The sequence below is a fragment of the Amborella trichopoda genome, chromosome 9 (assembly GCF_054954075.1).
Source record: "Amborella trichopoda isolate Santa Cruz 75 chromosome 9, AtrichopodaSantaCruz75HAP2 v2.0, whole genome shotgun sequence".
NCBI lineage: Eukaryota > Viridiplantae > Streptophyta > Magnoliopsida > Amborellales > Amborellaceae > Amborella > Amborella trichopoda.
Window position 1 is genome coordinate 30,636,010 of NC_142344.1, and position 23,624 is coordinate 30,659,633.

The 23,624-nt window shown below is 36.2% G+C and overlaps 1 long non-coding RNA gene across 2 annotated transcripts in view; it reads left to right on the forward strand.

Moving 5' to 3' along the window:
• The first annotated feature begins 10,417 nt into the window (after positions 1–10,417).
• The window catches only part of LOC110006760 (uncharacterized), a 54,125-nt gene continuing 40,918 nt past the window's right edge, over positions 10,418–23,624 (forward strand). The window contains exons 1-2 of one of the 2 annotated variants that reach the window (XR_016041804.1): positions 10,418–10,861; positions 22,012–22,315. This is a non-coding gene — a long non-coding RNA (uncharacterized LOC110006760). Of the gene's footprint in view, positions 10,862–22,011; positions 22,316–23,624 lie in introns of those variants that run through there. The other variant, XR_002280026.2, reaches the window with a different exon arrangement.

Consider the following 23,624-nt stretch of genomic DNA (forward strand, 5'->3'; position numbering starts at 1 on the left):
CAAGCAGGCTCAACATTTAGATAACAAGCAAAATTGGGTGCAATAAAAGACTGAGAGAAATGGTTAATTAAGGCTCTAGCTTTAACAACACAAATAGAGAGCTTACTTCTGATCACCGAGGTGGACGCCTTAGCTTCTTGTTTGGTGAAGGAAAACACTCGTCCTTGTGCCTCCGGTCTGTCCTTTGTCTTTATCATAGGGCAATCCTTAGCTCAATGGCCGGGCTTGCCACATATGAGGCACACGTTTCGCTTCCTATAGCATTCGCGGTAGTGTGGTTGTCTTTTCCACAATGAGAGCATATCGGGCGTCGATCACTTTCCATATTACCTGGGTGATTCTTTTGGGCCCTCTGATTAAGCTAGTAGGGCCTTCCTCTAATATCCCTCCTCAGAAATTGTTGAGGCCTCTTTCAAAACCTCCCCGGCGACACAACCTTCATTTTTCATTCCTTCCTCGATCTATGGTCCTCGCAGTCCCTTTCAATCTTTAAGGCAAGGTCTATTAATGAGGCATAAGCCTTCAGGTTGAGCGACAATACTCTTCCTCTAATATCCGTCCAAAGGCCCCTCTCAAATTTGGCTTCCTTTTGGGCCTCGGTGTTAATAATGTGAGGCACATACCTAGACAGTTCCACAAATTTAGAGGCATATTGTTCAACTCTCACACTCCCTTGCTGGAAACTACTTCTTTCCTCTCCCTGATGGAGTCTGGGAAGTATTTCTTATCAAACACTACCAAGAAGCTTTCCCATGTGGCTTCGGTTCCTGACTCCCTCCAGGATTTCATAACTGAGTCCCATCAATGTTCTGCCTCTCCTTCCAACAAGAAGGCTCCTAATCTGACTTTCTGCTCATCCGAGGATCATTTCTATCTGTTTCTTCTACCTCTCAGCTTTTTCTACTCCTCCTTGCCTCGAAAAGGTTAGGGGCGTCGGCCTTCTAAACCTCTCTATCAGGCTACTGACATTCTGCTACGAGGTAGAGGTAGACTGAGCTGGCATTGACTCTTTCATCATTTGGGTCATTGCCCCTAGAGCTCTATAAAACTCATCGAGCATCTCGGTGTTCTCATTGCGGAAGCTCGCATTGTTGGCACGAGCCCTCGGCATCTTCAACATAGCACAGGAGCACCCAATCACTAATCAATCCTAAAACTATTCCAGGGACTCTTCTAAAACCCCCTAGGCCAAGAATCCTATCCTGACGGCTCTGATACCATATATGTCACAACCCTGCCCTCGAACCCCATTCCGTACTCGGTGGAGGTTGACCGGGTGCAGATTCATGATCTCTATGTAGCGTACATCACTCAGGTCGGAGTGAACTCAATGCTTTAATAATGCTGTAAACGGAGCAAACCATGGAAAATAACTAAATCAATAATTCTAAGTACAAATGAACATTTCAAACTTGGAGAATCCATACATCATTAAAAGAACATTATAGAAAGTTCTTCCAAAAATATTACACTTGAGTCTGGGGCACCAGAGCCCAAAAGTACATACATTCCGAAATAAACAAAATACAGGGCTAACTGCCCTATTACATACAAGATCTGGACTTCCTTTTAAGCAGAAGGATTTCAGCTCCCAACTGCAACACACGAACTTTTGGCCCTCGACTTGACGCTATCAATCTAAAAGTGGGGAGATGCAGGGGGATGAGCTAGAAAGTCCAGTAAGTAGATCTAGGTGTTATGCATCATTAATGAGTCCATTCATATATCATAATCAATTCTTCCAATTATAAGAGGTCATCAAGCAATAGTCATGTATCTTAGAAATCAGATCAATATATAAATTACGACATCATATCCAAATGTCAGGTATCATTCAATCATTACAATCATCAACATTCACAATCACTATCCAAATATTACCCACTCACTCCTTAGTTCACCTACTTCTAAAGTAGAGGCCCTATCCATCAGGCTAAGCCAATCTCATTGCTTAGGACCTCTACCATCTCACAGGAGGGAGGGCAATGATAAGTGGGTGAATCCACTTCGTAATGCCCTTGTACTCACACACACGGTCCCCAGCACGCATTGGGCTTTTGATAGGCACTTAGCTTGCAAGGCGTTAGTTGTTAGTCTCATCTCAGTAATCTCGAGGGGTGTGACCCTCCCATTTCACTTTCTCCTAACTGCATCCTATCATTCAGCAAAACCGGCGTCACTTTCCTCAATATAGCAACCCTCACTACCGATGAGTGCCCCATCATGTAGCGAGCAGTACCAGTAACAGTATCCACTACCGATGGATGCTCCATCATGTAGCGACCAGTACCAGTGAAATAATGGTCAGTATCACAGTATTACCATAGAACAGGGCCCACTACCGATGGCTGTCCCATTGCGTAGTGGTCATTATTATGGCCTCTTATCATGCTCAAGCATTTAATTTCATTCATGCTAAATCAGTACATTAAAATAGATAAATCAAAGTTTCATCATGCAAGAACAAAGTCTTACTAAGAAACATCCAGCATTCAGAAAACATTATAACATGGAGCATCCATTGCAAGAGCTATCACAAGGCATTTACGCTTAGACGTTAACAATAGTGATTCGACACTTATCATGTAACATTCATCATAGAATAATCACATTAGTTTTGCACTTATCCATGTATTACATAACACATATTTGCATAGCACCATCCACATAACACTATGGAATTGGCATGAAAACATCGCATACTACTCACATTTATCACTTATCAAAGACGTTACATAGCTACTTGAATAGCATAAGGATTAATTCCGAGAGGTGGCAGAAAACGAGCATAACACAAATTTTGTGAGGTGCAACTGTGACATACCCCTCTACTCGAGGGGGTAATTCCCCAATCTAGGGGGATTTTCGAAAAACTTTAAACATGCAACATTAAGTTCATACCCAGGGCTTTAAAATGGCAGTGAGTTGAAGGAATTTAAAAAAATTCTAATAGGTCAAAAACTCAGCTCAAAACGATTGAAAGTTGCTAGAATTTTACTGCAACAGTGGGTAGTGACGTATCCACACATTTCAGGGCGTAACTTGAATTTTACGAGAAATCTAAAAATTATCAAAACATGCAACTTCAAGCTTATTCACTGATCTTTTAAAAGGTAGAAGTTTGAAGGTGTTTGGACACCATTTGATAGGCCAACGTGCGGCACAAAAAGGGTCACAACTGCTGGAATTAACTGCAACTGTGGGCAGTGATATGCCCCATTATTTTGGGGCATATCTTTTGAGCCATATAAAATTTTAAATAGTAAATGAGGCAAACTTAAAATAGACATACAAATCTTTCCTTCAAGACCTATTTGGACATATATGGGTGTCGTTTGGTCGCTGAAAATCCCATGGAAAAGACCCTCACAGTTGCTGGAAAAATCCCTTATCCCACGATTTAACAAGCTATCCACATGATACACACCATTTCACAAGCCAAAAACAAAACCCAGCAAAAGCCGTATTCATGTCAAGCAATTTAAGCAAGTTTTACAAAAAAACTACTCTATAAATTTATCAAGTTCATTACTCAATGCTCAATCACTCATTCCCTTTATATTCCTTTATTTTTATATACCTCATTCTATAATCTTGCTTTTCATAGCAACTTAAATTTAGATCTTATGAAGTGAAATGATGCACGACACTAAACCCACTTACCTGGTGTTCACCATGTCTTCAAATCTCCCACTCGCAGGCCACCTCGAGCTCCTAGCAATGGCTTCTCCAAGGCGTTACTCCCACTGGTTTTAGAGAGAGAAAGTGCAAGGGAAAAGTGAGGGGAACCGTTGTTAATAGGGGAGGGGAGAGGGCTTAAGTACTCAGGGTAGGTGAAGGTCACTGTAGCTGTGTTCGGCTCTGATAGATGTGGCTTCACACGTATAGCACAGACAAGTGTGGCGCTGGCAGCAGTCACAACTTTCCCTCTTCTCTACTTACACGCACGACAATACTCCAGTTCACACACGACGATGCTCCAAATGGCGCTACACTCGAGGTGATGAGCAAATTTTCACTTGCGGCGATGCCTTTTTGCACGCGGCATTGCTCTTCCTTCTCTCTCTTCACAGCTGGCATTAGGCCTCTTCCACAGGTGGTGATGCTCATCCTTATCTTCACCCGCGGTGCTGACTTTTCATGCGATGCTGGTTCTCTCTCTCTCTTCTTCATTTCACAAACGACGTAGGGTCACAGACGGCGCTAAGCTCTTATACAAGCGCGGCGATGCTTCAAACGGTGCTAGGCCTCTGTTTGACCCTTCATCGCCGTGCGCATACTTGGACTGAGAGAAAATTGTAGTCCTTATAGACTGTGCTTTTTTAATAGAACTATAAAAGTGCAATCAATGTGCACCTTAAGATTCCAATAGGTAGTCAAATAGGCAAAGGACAATTCCTATGGTTAATTATGAATTATTTTCATGCTAGGGAAAATACGGTTCCAGTGGTTAAAAATGGAATAAAATAGTATCAAAACTTTATTCTCCATAGTTTTTGATAATCACGGCTATATGCCAATACTTTCTATATCCATGACTATTTAATGGTAATCTTCAAGCATAATTATCAGAGTAAAATATAAAATGTGAAGCTACTTCATAGTCTAGGATCTCTACCGATCTCTGATTCTTCTACAATAGGATCCATTATAGGGCCCTTTCCACAACCATAGATCCAGCTGAATGAGCTTGAAACCTAAATAACTTCTAGAATGTAAAACCATATGTATTTTTGGCAATACATTTTTTTCTAATTGATCTGTATCTAGGAAAACCATTGTTATAAGAAGAGACATGTAAGTGAAGTTCTTTGAAAATGCCTTTGTAATATTGGGTTTGTTGTAGAACGTTGAGCTTGATCATCATTTTTCTTCTTCATTTTGGCTGTTGTTTACCGACAGCATACGAACTCGGATGTAGTATTCGAACTGTGGATGGTAGTAATGCAATCGTCAACCACTAAACAGTGAAGCCCAAGACTGGTTCCACCTTTATTCAAGAAAATATATCATTTAATTTCTTGAATTTTTACACGTTTGATTGTGGTGAAGATGGATTGATGATTATCGGTCTTTTTTTTTAAAATTTTCTTTTTTTCATTGTGTGGCAAGAAAAAAATGTTGGATACAATGAGACACCGGTAAAAGTTGAGGAAAAGAAGTTATGGCATTGTAAAAGTGCACATCATTGTAATTGTTTTCAAAACATAACTGGGTATTTCCTATTACAATAACATAGGTTACCAAATTTTCTTCTTTTTGTCAAGCTTTAGTAAAATTAAATCGTATCATATCACTACTGATTTAAGACATGCATTGTTTTCTTCTTTCACATACACAGAGCGATGTTATTAGAATAATATAGTATTACGTTTTCTAGAATATTGATGAACTTACTCGCATGTAAATAAAACCATGCCCATAGATGCATGCACGCATACACGTAAATTTATTGTCACCCACGTAATATTTATAAGTTTGTCACATATATTGTTTGGCTTGAACAATTATTTACGTTGCATAGTCCTCATTGCATTTGGAGGATGGTTCACTTCAACTTCTCTCTGAGTGGTGAATGCACATTATAATTATTTGCCCCTGAAAATAATTAGCTTGAAACAATCCTCAAAACTTCACTAATCTTGTTTATTGGTCACTTTGCTTGTTGCAAATCGGATTTTATTTTTCGAGGTCCTATTGCATTATTAGTTCAGTGGTACGAATAGTACTTGAAAGGTAGCGTTGCTTATGTCAACTGCTAACCACTCAATCCCAAGCCTGATTCTTAACATACCACTCCATTATATACACATCTTCACACCATTTAGGTGGGATTTTCTCATTTCCATACTATTTGGGTGTGACTTTCTCTATTCCAATATCACAAATTCTATCACACTCTCCATGCTTGAAGAATTGATGTTCGGATCTTCAATCTCATCCTCGTCAGCCTATAGAAGAAAAGAAAAATATTCTAGTCTTCTCTCGTTAACGAATTAATCAAAAACTATTTTTACTAGAGACACCTAAAAAAACAAGTACTAGTTCAATAATTTTCTCTCCAAAACCATACTCTGGGTTGTCTTTTAGTAGTAAGGAAAACCTATGGATGACTTGGGCTTTTAGTAGAAATATTCTATTGATATTGATTTATACATGATGCGCCCTTGACTGAGCAAAAGACTACTGGACATCAAACTGGTAGGATACAGGGAAAAGTTATGTCAATCAAGCAACAACCTTTGGACTTTGGCTGGATTTGTTTTAATTCAAAAAAGAAGGAACTACGGGGATGAGAAAGTACTACTAAAAAAAAAAAAAACAGGATGTGGTTAAAACTGTAGAAGCCTTGAGATGTGAGGGAGATAGTTGATAGGGATTGGGTATGGGACAAACATGCCCTTTTGTATTTATATTAGTGAAACTTGGTTTACTTTACCTAACAAATGACCAACCGTAGGTAGCTATGATTCACTAACCACCTTTGGATTAGATGCTCTCTTCATTTTTAGCATTTATTCTCTCCTTTTCTTTAATCTTGGCAAGCTTGTCCTTATCCATTATTAATGCCTTCTCTATTTGCCCCTATATGACAAATCCAGTCTGTATGCTCAAAATTTGGTGGTCTCATTGATAGGGGTGGCAATGGGTCTGGTCTGTGTCCGGCAACACCCAAAGTCACCAGACTTAGGCCCAAACCCAAAAATGTAATGTGGGACTCAGTCCCAGACCCAGACCTGACCCGACCAAAAAATTAAAACGTCTATATATTTAAATATATTTCATAAACTGGGACCCAAAAATATAATGTGAGACTAGAAATTGGCAGTTGGATACAATCTTGATCGTCCCTGGACCTAGATCCGGACCCGAATAGTGTTCGGGTCCAAGGTTTGGACCTGATCCTGACACACCGGGTCCAAATATCTAGATCCTAGTCAGGTCCAGTTCCATTGCCAACCCTACTCATTGACATACAATTAAAATATAGCCAAATTTTGTACATTGTATTCTAAGGCATTGGGACATGTCAGCCTTTACTTAAAACAACATTGATTTTCCTTTTTAAGTGCTTGTTCATAAAGGCATTGATTTCTTTGCTAAAATTGTTTGGGAAAGGTTTCTCTACTTCTCCTATAACATAGAAGATTTATGGTTCCTCTACCATCTAGCCTTCCAATTTGATCAAGTGAGTCACTCGCCGTTTGATCTTAGACTCGATGGCACAGAGCATTTAATTTTTAATTATTTTTATACAGGTTTTATGTTTATGAAATTTGGTATGTACCATATTCTCATTGGGGTACACCTACTAAAAAATATTAAAAATAATTTTATGTTAAAATAAGGACCAAAACACCCTTTGAATATTTTTGGGGTATTTTGGTTATTTTATTTTATTCATAATATTTTTTTATATTTTTAACAAGTACGAGTTTAATAGAGGATTGGATGCCCAAAATTTGGTGTCAATATAATTTATATAAAAAACTAAAAATAAAATAATGTAGAGGCATAACATTGTGGTTGGAGCAATCGTAGCCCTCCATTCAGAATGGATAGTTGGATAAGGGGAAGTGTAGGAAACCTACCCAAATTGTCTACCCGTTCCCTTTACTTACTGGGAATGGTTTCTATATTTCCCCTATCTATACTTCCCCTACAACAAAGAAGATATTTGTTTCCCCTACCATCCAACCAGGCAATTTTGATCAAGAGTGACACTCACCATTTGATCTAAGATCTAATGCCTTAGAATATTTTATTTTAAATTTTTTTAACACAAATTGTATTTGGTATGTGTTATGTTATCATTGGGGCACAACTAAAATAAATATTAAAATTAGTTTTTCGATAAAATATATTGATCAAAATACCCCATGAATCTTTCAGGTGTATTTTGGTTATTTTATTTTATTGATAATATTTTTTTTATATTTTTTAAAAGTGGGAGTTTAAGAGAGGATTTGACGTCCAAAATTTGGTGTCAAAATATTTTATAAGCTCAAATTCAGACACGAGCTAGATCTCGATGATACGCTCGTTTTGACATATGATCCGCATCATGGTGTGGCCCGAAACGAGGAAATTTCTAGAGAGAAGATGCGTTCGAAACATGAAAATTCATATTTTAAAGCGAAGAACATTCAATTATTTGAAAATTCTTACTTTAAATTCATATTTGATAAACCAAAGATGCCTTGCATTTTTTTTTTACTTTTGAGAATAGGATTGGGCTCATAGGTACAGTACCTCTTGAGCCTTAGTTAAAGGTTATGACCTCCATTCTCACTAACCCATTAAAAAAATTGACTATTTCGAAAATGGGTAGGGGACTGTAATCCAAATAGATTTTTCCAATAATCTCTTTCTATGGATCCAGACAGCCACTAATTGTTAATTCATGAAGTTTAATGTGTAGCTATGAATTTCCTTGTTTTTTATGCTTGCAAACAAGCAATTGCTTGCTTTCACACTTCAAATATAGTCCTAGTTCCATTGTCATTCTACTGTAATTGGCACAATGCTAGTCAATAGTGCGATAAGAAATAAAGGTTAAAAACAAGAAGACCAAATGATTTGATACAAAGTAGAAATTAACGGATCTAAGGTGCAAGGAACAATCCATATTGTGTCATTTTATTACAATGAAACGTTTTTTTTTTAAAATCATAATCCCTAAAATAATTACTCTTTAATGTTTTTGATGGATAGCTCAAATCCTATATTAAAGCCCTGAGGCCCCCTCTGCAAAAGTCTTCAAAGCCTACGTCGAAGAAGTAGGAGAAACTGTGAATTGATTTCTCCATCTTCGGTACCCTTCAAAAATCCAACAGCACTGACCAATAAGAATTCTCTTTCTCCATATAACCATATTTTCGTCTTCTCCTCTCTCTTCTTCGCTTCCCTTTCTAGAAAAGCACAATTTACTTATAGAAAGATTTTAAAAATTTTCAGTCCACTGAAACTAGACTTCTTCTTCTTTTCCCCTTTTTGAGAATGCTTCTTCTTTTGTGAAGAATTTATCTGTGTTTCACAAAAGCATCTAAGTTTTATGTGCCACATTTAACGAAATAATCAGTAAGAAGCAAGAAGAGAACACCTCAAAGCAAATGGCAAACTTCAATTTATGTTGTTCGCAAATATGGCCTGCAACTCTCTATTTATAACACCGGGTAGAATTTATATTCTAGAAACAAATAATTCTACTTCTAATAGAAAACAAAACTAGATTTGTAATTTATGAATTCTAGAAACCAAGAATTCTACGTTGTATAATAAGTGCAATAATGATTTGTAATTTAAGTCACTCATGGGATTTTCTTTTTTCATTTCATTTATTTAATCGTAGGGGTTGAAATGAAAGGTCATGACTTAATTTTTGAAATAATTTAATTTGTTTTTATTTAAATTTAAGGTATTTGAAAAATAATTTACATTAACGTCATAGTTACTAATAGATAAGTTTTGTTTGCACGTAAAAGATAAAAATTAACTTTTCAAATGATTTTTTTGGATTTCAAAATTTAACCATTTAAAGAATATTTTATAGCAATAAGTGATTGGTAGGGATATCTCCTTATATTATCATAATTAAGATTTACATGCGTATAGGACTAGGATTAAATTACTTTTATAAATAACAAAATAAGCCTATGCAACTTCTTAATTGTTTGAATTTTCTCCCTATTAATTTTATTTTTAATGAAAAACTAATTTTATACTAAGGGATTTGAAAAATATTCTCTCTGGATGAAGTAGTAATTTTTGTTCACCAAAAATCTTGATTGTCATTTTGTTAATATTTTTATCCCATATTAATAAAATCACATCCTCCCCAAGTATAGCCCACAAGGCAGATTAAGGTAAACCACATGAATTTTGTGTGTTGTGGTTTTGGGATATGGCCCGTAGAGAGTTGTAAGTTTGGATTTACTTTTTTATATTATTTTTCCAAATTTATTACATGGCAAAATTTTCTTGGTGCGATTATCTTTCTTGAGATATAGCTTCAAGTTGGTTAGAGATGTCAAATTTGTTATGCCAAAATATTTCATACACCTGGGGAAATATATTGTCCATCTACTCTCTAGAGCAAAAAATATACAAGAAAATCTTTTGGATCACCAAATTTGGGGATGTAATCTCTAGAGCCCTGTGACCTACCTCAAAGAAAAAATAAAAAATTAACTCTAACTTTCTACATGCCTATTTTTTTTTTTTTTAACTTTATGCCAAATTCAAGCCATCTAATTTGACACCTAATGGGTACAAGTGAATTGTCACAACTGGTAATAATCTTGTAATAATGATAAATAGCGTCAAGGCCCACAATCCCTTTGGTTTTTTAGTGGATTTGGAGTATGCTATCGTGAGAGACAGCTTAACCATATTTTCCCTCTAGAGATAAGGACAAAAATTATGTACATGATCTATAGACTCAAGGCACACAATCTCTCTCTCTCTCTATTCACTCGAGCTTTCTTTATTCAAACCCTTTTTTTTAACTACACAATAACCCTACATCTTCCCTAAAGGCATTTAGGGTTTACCTCTCAAGCAAGTGGCCCTAACTTCCTCAACCGATTCTTTTGATTTAAATAACTTTTGTTTCAACACAAATTGCTGATGTGCCCCCCAACATCCTCCATGGCTGCTAATTTAGCCACTCGCCGCTTCTTCTTTGAAGGGCGCCTGCACATTGGGGATTCGCTTTCAATCCATGGACTTTCTATGTAACGGGCGTGTTCTTATAACTATTTTCGAAAATTCATGTGCTGAATCTTTTTTCGTTATACGAGTGCAGTGAAGATATTTTGTAAGGAGATCCTCTCGTTTTTTCATGGCCATGACAATGCAGGTGAGTTAGGGTTTTCTTTCTTACATTTTCTTAGTCTTCCCCTATCTGCTTTTAATTTGCTAAAATGGGTATTTATAGGTGTGTGTATGTGTTATTTCCCCTTCTCTCAGGAAAATGGGGTTTTTCCTTGTCACTATTTTAGCTTTTATATTGGTGGTATAATATAATCAGTCATCACAACTCCATTGCCTAAGTTGAACCATAATAGAAGCACTTAAGTCTATCTCACACCATAATTAAATGAACAATTGAAATTATATAAATTGTTAATCTATCCCATTTATTTGAAAGTGATAAACCCCATGGTCAGGATTAGGACTACCAATTAAGGCGTGCCTGCCACCAACAAGCTAGGCTCGGACTGGGCTTACTGGCCGAAACAATTATCAGTCTGCGCCTGAGTCATCCTTGCTCGCCTAGAAATCTTATGTAATATTCACTTTTATATATATTAGCAGGAAAACCGGATTCGCAAGTTTTAACCCACGTATTTTTTCCGTAGGTGTAAATGATATATTCTCAAAAATTTATTGTTACAGAGAGATTCAAAGCCATATTCTTTGATTAACTCTTGTGCTCTATCAAAAGATAAAAAGGTTTTAAGAAAATGTTTTATGCTGTAAATTTGACGTTCTTCACGTTAACTAGGAAGTTGTTGAAAGTAGGTTCCAATATGATAGCAAATGCTCGAATGCTTGTACTGAACTATTAAGAGAAGGTCAGGTTAACAAATATTGAGCCTCTCATTGTAAGAAGAAATATAAATACACTGTTGGTATTTTGTGGGGGTTAAATTAGAATACACTGAGTAAACATTAAAAATTGGGCCCTCAAGTATGAGGGATGATTTGATTATTGTATAAATAAAGATTTTTCTTCTTCTTCTTTCTTTTTTTATTCTTTTTTATTTTTTTATTTTTTATTCTACAACTTTTGTTAATGTGGTTAATGTGCTAGGTCAGTTTAAATGGGAAAACCCAAGGTATCTAGGCATAGAAATATAACCGATGAGGGTTTAGTGGGTTAGCCCTTAATGAGGTTGGAGTATGTCCGAATGAGAGCCGAGGGATTGTGTAACCCTTGTGTGTGATAGAGGCCTTTAGAGACAGGGCCAAAGCCTATTATTTGTACCATCGCATAGTATGCGCATTGATAGCTGTTTTTGGGAAAGCGAGCCACCTTTCAAGGTGAAGCGTGCTCATGTGCGAGAGATACCACTTGTCCACTATGGAGCAGTAGATTGCATAAGGTCAGGATAACCTAGGTTTTATCTCCAGAATGACTTGAAATCCGTATACTGGGACTGCGATTCCTACCCATTGTCTAGACTCTGGTAACCTACTAATGATCCCCTGCATGGACTGCTGGTCATGGGCAATGCTGGGTCGGTTTGATAAAACATGTGTGGTCCGTAATCCACAGTAGGAGATGAAGTGTGATAGTGCATATTGATCCCTAGACCATATAGATCATTTTCTAATCAAAGTATTTAATTTTGTCTATTTTAATAATATAATATTTTCAGAATTGCTAGTTGAATTTTTTTAAATCTCTAAATATTTTATTTATCAAATTCAGATTTATAAAAATAGAGATATAGATTTGATAATAAATATTCAAATAATGATTTTATGTTTTTCTAAAAATAAAAAGTAATTATCATGCGAGGCCCAATAGGACTTTTGGGCCCACCATAGCAAATTAGGTGGGGCCAATTAGGCCCCACCTAGGATAGTTTCTATTTTGTGAGATAAAACTCTAAAGTTTGACAGATAAGTTTGTGTTGTTTTAAGAAAGCTTAAGCCTTGAGGAAATTTTGAATGAAGTTTTGGTACATATGAGAAGGCTTACGCATAAAATAAGAAAGGATAATATTATCATGTATTTATTTCTTATTTGAATTAATTGATGGGAAAATAGTCTAGGAAGTGAGATATAATGGTTCTAGCTCCTTCTATAGGACGTTGATGGCCCATCTCTAGAATGAATAGCTCATGTCTCTCATCCCACAAGTCACCCAAGATCAATGGTGCATATTCATTCTCATATGGGTGGTTCTAGCACCTTTCATAGGATGTTGATGGCCTATCTATGGAATGAAGAGCTCATATCTCTCACCCCACAAATCACCCAAGATCAATGGTACATATTCAATCTCCTAAGAGTGTCAAGTTAAGGAAAAACCTAAGAAACCCTAGATTTGTTCAAGTACTATAAAAAGGGATGCACCCTACCCAATATTCTCTGCACTATATTTCTTACACCTAAAATCTCTCTTCTCTCTCCCATAGAAAAAAGAGGGGAATGCCCCATCTCTTGTGATTCTCTCTCTCTCTCTCTTTACCAAAGTAGAGGGCACACCCCATAAGGAAAATGCCTCTCTCTCTTTGGAAACCTTCTCTCTCCCTCAAGATAACGAAAAAGGGGCACACCCCACTCTCTCATCTTTGAGATTTCTCTTATGGTGGTTCTCTCATCTCTTCTATCTCTTATCTCACCTAAACGTGGTGACTTGGTGTGGGGTGTAAAAAGCCCAGTTGAGGTAATCTCTGGCACCCTCTTTTGTTTTCTACTTATTTACTTATTGTTTTATTTATTCCCAAGCATTGGTCGTGTCTTTTCTTTATTATTGAAAGATAGGCCTGAAATGGCTTAAAGTTCTTGACATCCTATTGTATTTTTTTTTGAAGTTATTATATCTTAAAAGGACTACTTGTGAGTGATTAGGTCATGAAGGAAAGAAAAAAATTGAAAAAGAAAGAAAAAATTTACTATATACTCTGGCTAGATCTGACGAGTCCTTCTATCAACAACACTAGTGCAACTTCACAACGTTATTATTGCTTAATGAAAAATAATGTCACATATCTCAAGATAAGGTACTCATTTCTTCATGGAGAAATATTTTTTGCTCTTTGCATGAACAACCTATGTGGTTCCCAAATAGAACATATATGTAGGCAAGCTGCCATCTCAATAAGAAAATTTCAACCACCAATCATGTATAGATATAGTAGAATAATGATAGGCAAAACATTTGGTCAGTCTAAGGGTTCATTGGAATAGTATCTATCGTTTCTCATTTTGGGAACCTTAGGGACATGACCAATGTTTCAGAAAATGCTAGTTGGCAGGCTCAGCACCTAGGCCGGAGCCTAGAACATCTGGCATCTTGAGGTGAAAATGTCTTAGGAATTGCATATACAGGCTATATGAACGCACATATATGTAGATATTTACGTTTATTTTGTATTTTATTTGCATTTATTTGTCTTCCAACTATCTTGTTTCATATAAATATATAAGCAGGAATGTTAAAGCACATTCGAAACTTCAAATCATTGAAAATTTAGTGAAAAAGCATAAACAAGTCGATAGTGTACTAGTCTCCAACTTTCCAATCTGTACTCCATAGTAACATCCATTCATGATAAACAATTACACACGATCAATGTTCTTCAGTGTTTTTGATGTCGGTTGAGCTAGAACTCCCGACAAAAATCTTCTAATACCTTCCCTAGGACCTTAAAAAAATTCCATGAATAAAGGATAAGCTTTTGGATATATATATATATATATATATATAAATAAATAAATAAATAAATAAATATATATATATATATATATATATATATATATATATATATATATATATATATATATATATATATATATATATATATATATAGGGTCTTCAATTCAAACAAATTTGTAAAATGAATCAATTTAGAATGTTTGTGGGGTTCAAATTTAATTTTTTATTTCACTTAGGACATTTAGAATACCCCAAACACCCTTTCTAGTATATTTTTTGAGAAAAAATGACCCAAACTGCCCTTAGGACCTTCTTTACATGCAAAAAAAATGGGCCCAAGCTCTATGCAATCACCTAGGCCATCGGAGCATGCACCTCGATACTGGCACCCAAGGATGGCCCCCTAGGCCTAGGGGTGCGACCTAGGGCACTTGAGTACCTAGGTGCTTGGCGACCAATTTTAAAAAATTGACATGATAGAAAGCAAAGCTCTCCCTTTCTCTCTCTAAAATCGGGTAGATTTTACTTCTCTTCCTCTCTCCAAGATAGGGCTGATTGAGCTCTCCTATTATCTCTATGATACAGGAGCCTCTGTCTCAAATGCAAAGGCCTATTGAGCTGACCCCCTCTCCAAACCAGCCCAAAACTAGGTGCGCGGCCTAAGATCCTTTGGGCGCCTAGGCATTGGGCAGCTTGTCTTTAAACTATGCATATAATAGAAAGCTGAGCTCTCAATTTCTCTTTGTAAAATAGGGTGGATTTTGTGCCCCTTCCTCTCACCAAGATAGGGCTGGTTGAGCTCTCCCATTATCTTTCCTCTCACCAAGATAGGGCTGGTTGAGCTCTCCCATTATTTTTCCTCTCACCAAGATAGGGCTGGTTGAGCTCTCCCATTATCTTTCACCCTCTCTCTAATGCCACACACTCTCTCTCTCCCCCCAAACCACAATAGAAAGTTGATCTATCATTTCTTTAAAATGAGGTATGTAGAAAAAACCACGTCTCTCTCTAAAAAAGGAAAATTTGAGATCTTCCTTTGTTTCTCTAATATTGAGCTCTCTCATTCTCTCTCTCTAGAACCACTCACTCCCTCTTTATCTGTGTCGTGGTGTGGAGCTGGCAATCGAGGTCACCACTATGACTCTTCATACTTTATGTGGTCTGTATTTGGGGTGCTCGCCATTTCCTCTGAATTCTTCATAGGAAGAGGTTTCTGAAATAGTGGAGCATGCTTTAAAGGAGAAAACCATAGATGAAACAACTATGTAAGTTGTAGGGGTATAAGAGTTATCAAACAAAGTGTAGGCTCCCTAACTCTACTATTGTAGTTAAAGAGCTTTGGTACTTTTTGTTCTCATTGTTATCTCCTCATATTTTTTCACTCTGGTGCTCTCTCTCTCCCCATCATAACCTTACTCTATCTTTGATTCATTTCTCATGATTTCCTTGCTTTTTTTGGTGCTTTCTCACTCATCACTTCTTTCTCTCTCATAATTTCTCCCTCCTTCAATTTCTTTGCTCTCTTTTGTACTTTCTCCCTCCTTCCTTAACCCCAAAAAATAAAACAATAAGAAAAAAAAAAAGAAGACAACCTCTTTCACCCTAATTGCAGATTCACTGAATTAATGAGTTTTGATGCCAAAACTCTTTAACTCTTTAGGTCTCACAAACTTGGAAATTTAAGACTTCAAGTTTTAAATATTTGTTTCAAACCCAAAATTTTTTTTGATTAAAATAAAAACATAAAAACCTAGAGATTTATAGAAGTTTCTCAAATGGTCCTCATGCCAACCCCATAACCCTTTTTGATGGGGAAGAAGCCTTGTTTTTTTTTTGGGTAATTCAATGGGGATTAGTTCCCTACCGCGTTGTAGGAATAGAACTGAAGACGTCATGTTGTGCCAACCCACCACCTTGATCACCAAGCCTTGAGCCCATCCCTAGGAAAAGGAATTTTTCCCCCAGCCTAATGCATGTTTGTGCCCTCCGATAGGGGCTTGGGGGTGAGCGCTTGGTGCTTGGAGGCACTTAGGCTGACTAGTCTAGCCTAAGGGTCCACTGCGTATGGTGAGTTGCCTAGGATTCCCCAGCCTAGTCGATCATTGTGGCTGGCTTTTAATATACTGAATTGGACTAGATCTATTAGAAAGAAGGTTTCCCTATTAGAAGAAATGCTTTTAAAGGTGACAAGACCATTCTTACAAATATTCGCATTGTGTTAGAGTGAGCTACATGGTTCTTATCTATGATATAATAATCATGGTAGAAGGAAGAAATATTCATAATTAATTTCCCAATATAGATACTATACTCCTTATGGATACGATTTAAATTCCAGACTACGTCTCATAGCTTTGTAATCTTAAATATATCTTGTACATTTAATGTTCGTGTGAACAAATGGTCTTGTTAATATTGGTAATACATAGTCAGGGAACATTTTATGATCTTTGATACTTGAATAAACTTTGATATGATGTAAATCAGGCGATTACCTGCATGTGAAGTTCACCTCACTGATTAGGATATTATTTTATTACGCATATTTGCAGATTTTTGAATTACTCCTTGTGGCAACTTTTGTATTATCCAAATATCATGTACAACTTTTTTAAATTCTTGGCACATGTAAACGACCTGAGCATGCTTGTTGAAGGTCTCAAACCAACAGTTAATGTTGACACCACTTTTGGCTGCTTATGTCCTTGGTGATTGTACTGACGAAGCATTTTTGTAATTCATGAAATGAACACATGTATGTAGTTCTCATCAGCTATTACTTTAAACTGTCCTAATCTAATCTTATCAGTGGGGTCTTTGAGGAAATGCTTTACTATATGGTTGCACTTAACATTGTTACTTACAATTGTATAATTGATGCATATGTCAAGGCAGTATGTAAAAATCATGGAAAAGTCTCTTACTGCGTACAAGATCATTACACTATAAATTGTCTTATCTGGGCTTGCGGTAACTATGGCCGATGAAGAAATGTAAAACTAGTATGATGAATTTCATTATATTGGTGTCGAGCCATTCATTCAGACCATAGTTACCAGGAGCGCCCATGTGGGGGTCAGTTTCTACCCCCGAATCACGATCCCACACACTGAGTGACCGAATCTCGATTCTAGATGCTTACTTGCATACTTGGATCTCGTACCCAGTGCTATGGGATCTGGATTCTTATTATTTGGGGTCGAGTTCCCTAGCAAGTGGGAACCAAATCCACATGCCCAAGATCATGGCTCTAATATCATTTGGAACCATGATTCCATCATAAGGAGCCAAGTATCCTATACATGGGAGTGAGCTACTCCTACAAAGTTTATTTTATTTGTTTATAGTATTAGGTTTCCTCATATCATCTAGCAATTGCTATATGGTTCCCAGAATGTTAACATAAAGCAATCAACCTAGTGTGGTGTTTTGAGTCTTTTGACTGAAGGAGGAAAATACAATATGTTTGTGAAGGTGCACAATACATGTGCTCAATCGTCGATTACAAACTTAGTCGAAATGGGAATCTTGCCCATCATTGAGTGTCAATAGTATAGACTTGAGAAGGGTAAATCTTGCCCAGCATTGTGTGCCAATTTAGAGAAGGTATTGTATAATTAAGGGGTAGTTGTGCACGGTATACCACAAGAATGTTGTTTACTAAATTTGATGTGAAATCATGCTCCAATGCATCATAATAAGGTTTTTACTAAATTAGGTATGAAATCATGTTCCAATGCACCATAATACTGATGTCTGCTGAATTTGGTATTAAGTCATGCTCCAATAACATCAAAATTTCAAAGACAATCTCAATGCCATGATTTTTTATTACATTGATACCTTGGAATCGTGGATTTACAAAATGTTAAACAGTACATCCAATGGAACTCGCTCCCAGTTATCAATATACGAAAATAGTGGACTCCAGAAGCCTCGATCCTAAGAAAGGTACAATGTGATCCCTTTTGGTAGGAAACTCGCTCTCGTCCAGATAGCAATGTGCTCTGCTCCCTATAAGTCAGGAAACTCACTCCCATCCCTAGGCCATGTACGGAGCTTGCTTTGCTGCCCAGGGAACTTCGAGCTAGGCTAACTCCGTACTCTTGTTACCAATCTTGGAACTTTTCACGTTTTTGTTCATGGTCACTATGATTTAGACTCTTAATTTTTAATCAAGTCTTATGATAGAGGTACTATGCATCAGAAAATGATGTTAGTAATGGATTTCATGAGGAGGTGGTATTTCTCACAAACAATTGTGAAAAGTAATGATATACATAAAGTTGTTAGATACCAAAAAAGAAAGTTAAATTAACTACTTGAGTTATGCTTTTCCATTTGCCTCATTTCATCTTCACCTCACATTCACGAGCAGCCCATACTTTTTCTGGTGTGAGTTTGAACAATAGTTGGAAAATGTTACATTATAGGGTTTGCGTTGCTTTTCTTCATCACTAAAAACATCTTCATCAATTCCAAATCTTCAGTGCTTCCATATGCACTAAAGATGTCGATGAAAAGTGGGTTATCCTAAATAACCCAAAATTACCCAACTATCTCAATATCATGCATTTATTTCAGATCCTCCTTTACTCTATCCATTGACAAGATAACTAAGTGAAGCAATTGGGTTTCACACCATGCATTTCATCATGCAAAAAATACCCTCCATTGCATTCAAAGTTTCAAGAGTAGCAGTAATAAATGAACTCTTGCTCAGGTACCTTTATATCGATTTATATCTACAGATAATATTTTAAGCACATTGATAGTCACATGCAGTGATGCACATGCAGTGTTTCCAAAATCGAATTGGAACGGTGAACCAAATATGGGCGTGAGAGCAGTTTCACCAGCCTAACCGGTAAACCGGCAAATTCAACCACTCTAACTATGCAAGTCCCAGGAGGTAAAAAAAGTGTTGGAAAAAAATAAAAAAGTACAAAAAAAAATCTACTAAAATATGAAAAATATATAAAGAATAACTTAAACAAAACACATTAAAATGAAGTTGAAAATTAATGAAAATTTGGATTTTAACCCATTTTATATTTTCCAAGGTCTATTTTAAAAATTTTCCAAAACAGATGGGAAAATATAGAAGTAAGTATTAATGACCAAAACAATTTTTACTCTTTACCATAATGTAAAGAATATTTAAAAATGCATTACAAATCAAAATTTTTATTTTTGAGAATTTATATGCATTTTTTTTAATATATATTTTTTAAAATACCGGTGATCACCCTAACCGCCCAAAATTGGAACCAGGCAGTAGTTGGTTCCGATCTAACCGAGTGGTTAGCGGTTGGATTGGGCGATTTTGCAATCAATGTGCACTTGCATTCTCGTGTACCATGTTTTACTTTTGCTATTTTGTGTCAGTTTTACATCGTTAATCATGGAGCTGCAATCAACAGTTGATTTTGTCATTTGCCAATTGGAAATTTTGTTGGGAGACTTTGTGCTGCTTTCAAGGAAGAAACAACTTTTGGGATTTATAAATGTCTAGTTCTAGGTGTTACTCTTTGTTCCATGGACAAATAGTAGGTGTTCTCTAGGTAGCTTTTATGGTTAAGCATCATCACGATCACCATTGTTAATATGATTGTCTATCCTATGAAATATTTCCAGTCATTGTTTGCTGATTTACTGTGCACTGGCAATTTTGAGAAGAAAATAGAAGCATAGGTTCCAATTTTATGCTTTCCAAATCAAAAAGAAATTGTCAGCTTTTCTTTCCCGTTATTATTTTGTATATATTTTTCTCATTGTATTTTTTTAGTAGTGATTACTCAAATACTGGATTGAGAGTTGATTAATACAATGGATGGAGATACAGTTTTATATAACAGTAAAATAAAAAAAAAAAAAAAGAAATGGGTGGGGATACCTTGAATCAAGAGTTTCCTATTGATTAATGACGAACTATTGTTATGGGTAGTGAGTAGTATAGAGCTGTATAACTTACTTTATAAGAGGATATTGCGTTTTCTTTTCAGCATATGTTGCTGAATAAGAAGGGTTACTAATTTATAAGATGGCAGAGCATAAAGGACAATTTTGTGAGGGATACAATGTGCTATTACCAAAAGCTGACAACCCTTTACTCTACTGTTGCCTGGTGGATTAGAAATGCAATGTGAATTTTATGTTTCAGATAATTTCTTTTGCCTGACCCTTTGAGTGACCATTGAATGTAAAATTTCCCAATTAATATATGACTCTTATTAAATATTTTTTCTCTCTTTCTCTGTATCTTTAAAATTTCGCAGGCTTTGTTCTATAATTGTTGTGGCTTCTTGGTAGCAAGGATAAATAAGTTCCATTTCTAGGTTTTTGGTGGTGGAGTACGTGAAAGCTCAGGATCTCGGCCATATTTGTTTTTTGATGTGTCAACACAAAATAATACACTATTAAGGAAAGTAAATATGTCATAAAAACTAAGAGCCTCCTAATGAAGAATTGCTATTGTCTGACCTAAATTGCCTAAACTAGACACTACACCAATGACTCAAAACCTATACAAGTTTAGCCCATCATGTTCTTCCCATAGAAATTCCTTGTAAAATTAGCACTGGTCCTATCCGTGTTTTATTGGGATGCCATACTTGGCCAGGCATTCAAGACTATATTGCTCCTCTGGTACACATGATTTGAAATTTAGACCATACCAGCATGAGTTTCCCAAAAAATAGTTGTCGGATCACGTCCAACCTAGTTATGTATTATGAAATATATAAGCCCTAGCAAAGTGTGCCTTCTAGTAACAAGAAACCGGTTTTCCATATGTGTCAATAATCGCCACTTTGAGATCCTTTCCCAACCAATGTCTAACAAAAGTCTCAAACATTAGTTCCTACATGTATCTCCCTAGATTCCATATGTGGGGTAAGCAAGAAGGACATGATCCATGCCACCTTGTCATCTTGGCAAATAGTTTGCTAAATTCTTGAGTCCAAACTGATTTTTGCTCAAGCAAGTTTGGTGCATTGTAGATGGTATGGGTGCTCACCTAATTTCAGATCAGGACTCCATTATTGGTTTAATAATGGTTATCTTTAGGCGTTATTATCGACATCAAAATATAAAATATGAAGCTACTCCTAGGTACAATCTCTCTCTCTCTACTAATTTGTTGATGGTTCTTCTACATAAGGGTAGACCATTGGGTCCTTATGCAGACATAAATTCAACCAAAAGATCTTGAAACCAACATATTTTCAAGAATGTAGAACCGTATATAGTGTTGGCATTAGATTGAATGCTAAACGATCTGTATTCAAGAAATCATTATTCTTTCAAGAGACATAAGATACTGAATTACATTTAGAATACCTGTGTACACATGTTTTCTTTTTAGTTTTCAACTAGATTATATTTCCTCCTTTAAAAAGTTCTCTCTCTCTCTCTCCCTCTCTCTCTCTCTCTCAATATATATATATCTATATCTATATATATATATATATATATATATATATAAGTGGCAGAATTCGAACTTCGAATGTAGTATCACTATTTACAACACCTTAACCGACAAGTTTTAGTGAGTGTGGTGAAGTTGGATTGATGGATTTCTATCTTTCTTGGTTTATTTTTTATTTTCTGATAGCAAAAAAGATATTGTTTGGAAGGAGACACCAGCAAAAGCTGAAGACACGAAGCAACCGAAATGGGAAATTGCACATCCTTTCAACTGCTTTCAACAACTAAATGGGTATTTCCTCTTAAAGAGACAGCAAAATTTCCTATTTGTTTGTCGGGCTTTAGCAAAAGTAATCAGCATGTAACAAACAAGGTTACTGACATGGATATAAAACTATGACTACATATATGTGCGTACTGACATGCAAATTTATTATCAATTGATCACACCACAAAATAGTTATGAAATTTATCCAATATATTGTTTGGCTTGGACGGTTCTTTGCCCAGCATGTTATTAGGTTTAAATAATCCTTGCATCTTCCCTCATTATCTTCACATCTGCATGAAGCTCAATCATTCATATAGCACACTAAACATTTACATCTCCACTTCATGTAGGTTGGGTTTTTCTTCTTTCCATGCTGTCCAGTTGTGATTTTTCTCATTTCCATATTGCTTAGGTGTGATTTGCCCCATTTCAACATCGAAAATACCACTAAATTCTCTTGGATCAATTGATTGAAGTCCAAATCTTCAATCTCATCCTCGTTGGCCATCATAAGAAGTGAAAAAAAAACCCAATGGGAGATGAATCAATGAAATGCTGAAGCCTTTAGGTGTTTTCTTGTTTTACACACGATAGAGAGATGATCATTCTAATATAGTAATATTTATCCTTGCATAACAAATAAGCTTACTAACACGCATATAAAACCATGATTACAGATACGTGCATGTTGGCATGCAAATTTATTATCAATTTATCACACCCACAAACAACTATGAAATTTGCCCAATATATTGTCAGATTTAAACAATTCATTACCCAGCATGTTATTAGGCTTGACCAGTCCTCACATCTTTCCTAATCATCTTCACATGTGCAAGAAGCTCAACCGTTCACATAGCATTACATACCTTCACATCTCATCTTCATGTAGGTTGGGTTGTTCTCATTTCCTTGTTGTTCAGTTGTGATATTTCTCATTTCCATATTACTTCGGTGTGCTTGCCCCATTTCAACATCAAAAATACCACCAAATCCTCTAGGATCAAAAGATCAAAGTTCAGATCTTCAATCTCATCTTCATTCACCATTAGAAGAATTGACAAAATTCTCGTCTTCTACTCTTGTTAGCGAACTAATAGGATCAATTTGATCCAAGACCTAACCAAGCATGGATTGTTCTCTTAAGAAAAATTAAAAACTTTGGACCACTAGGGATTTTGGCAGAAACATTCTATTGATATAGATCTCTACATGATGTGCCCAGTCCTGAGCAAAAGAATGGAAAAGGAAAAGGGTGGACTGATGGGATTTGGGATTTTTCTCCTTACAAAGAAGGAATAAAAAGGATGGGAAATAACTCACTAAAAATAAGCATTGGGAGAGAAATCAATGAAAAGCTAAAGCCTTTGGATGTGAGATAGAAGACCGCAAGTCGTATGAGAGAGAGATGGCATTCTCTATTTAAAATGTTGGATGATGGGTTACTTAACCCACCGATTTGGTTGACCATGGTTAACTAACATTGTCATTCATTAATTACTTTTGGATAAGATCCTGGTTTATTCTTG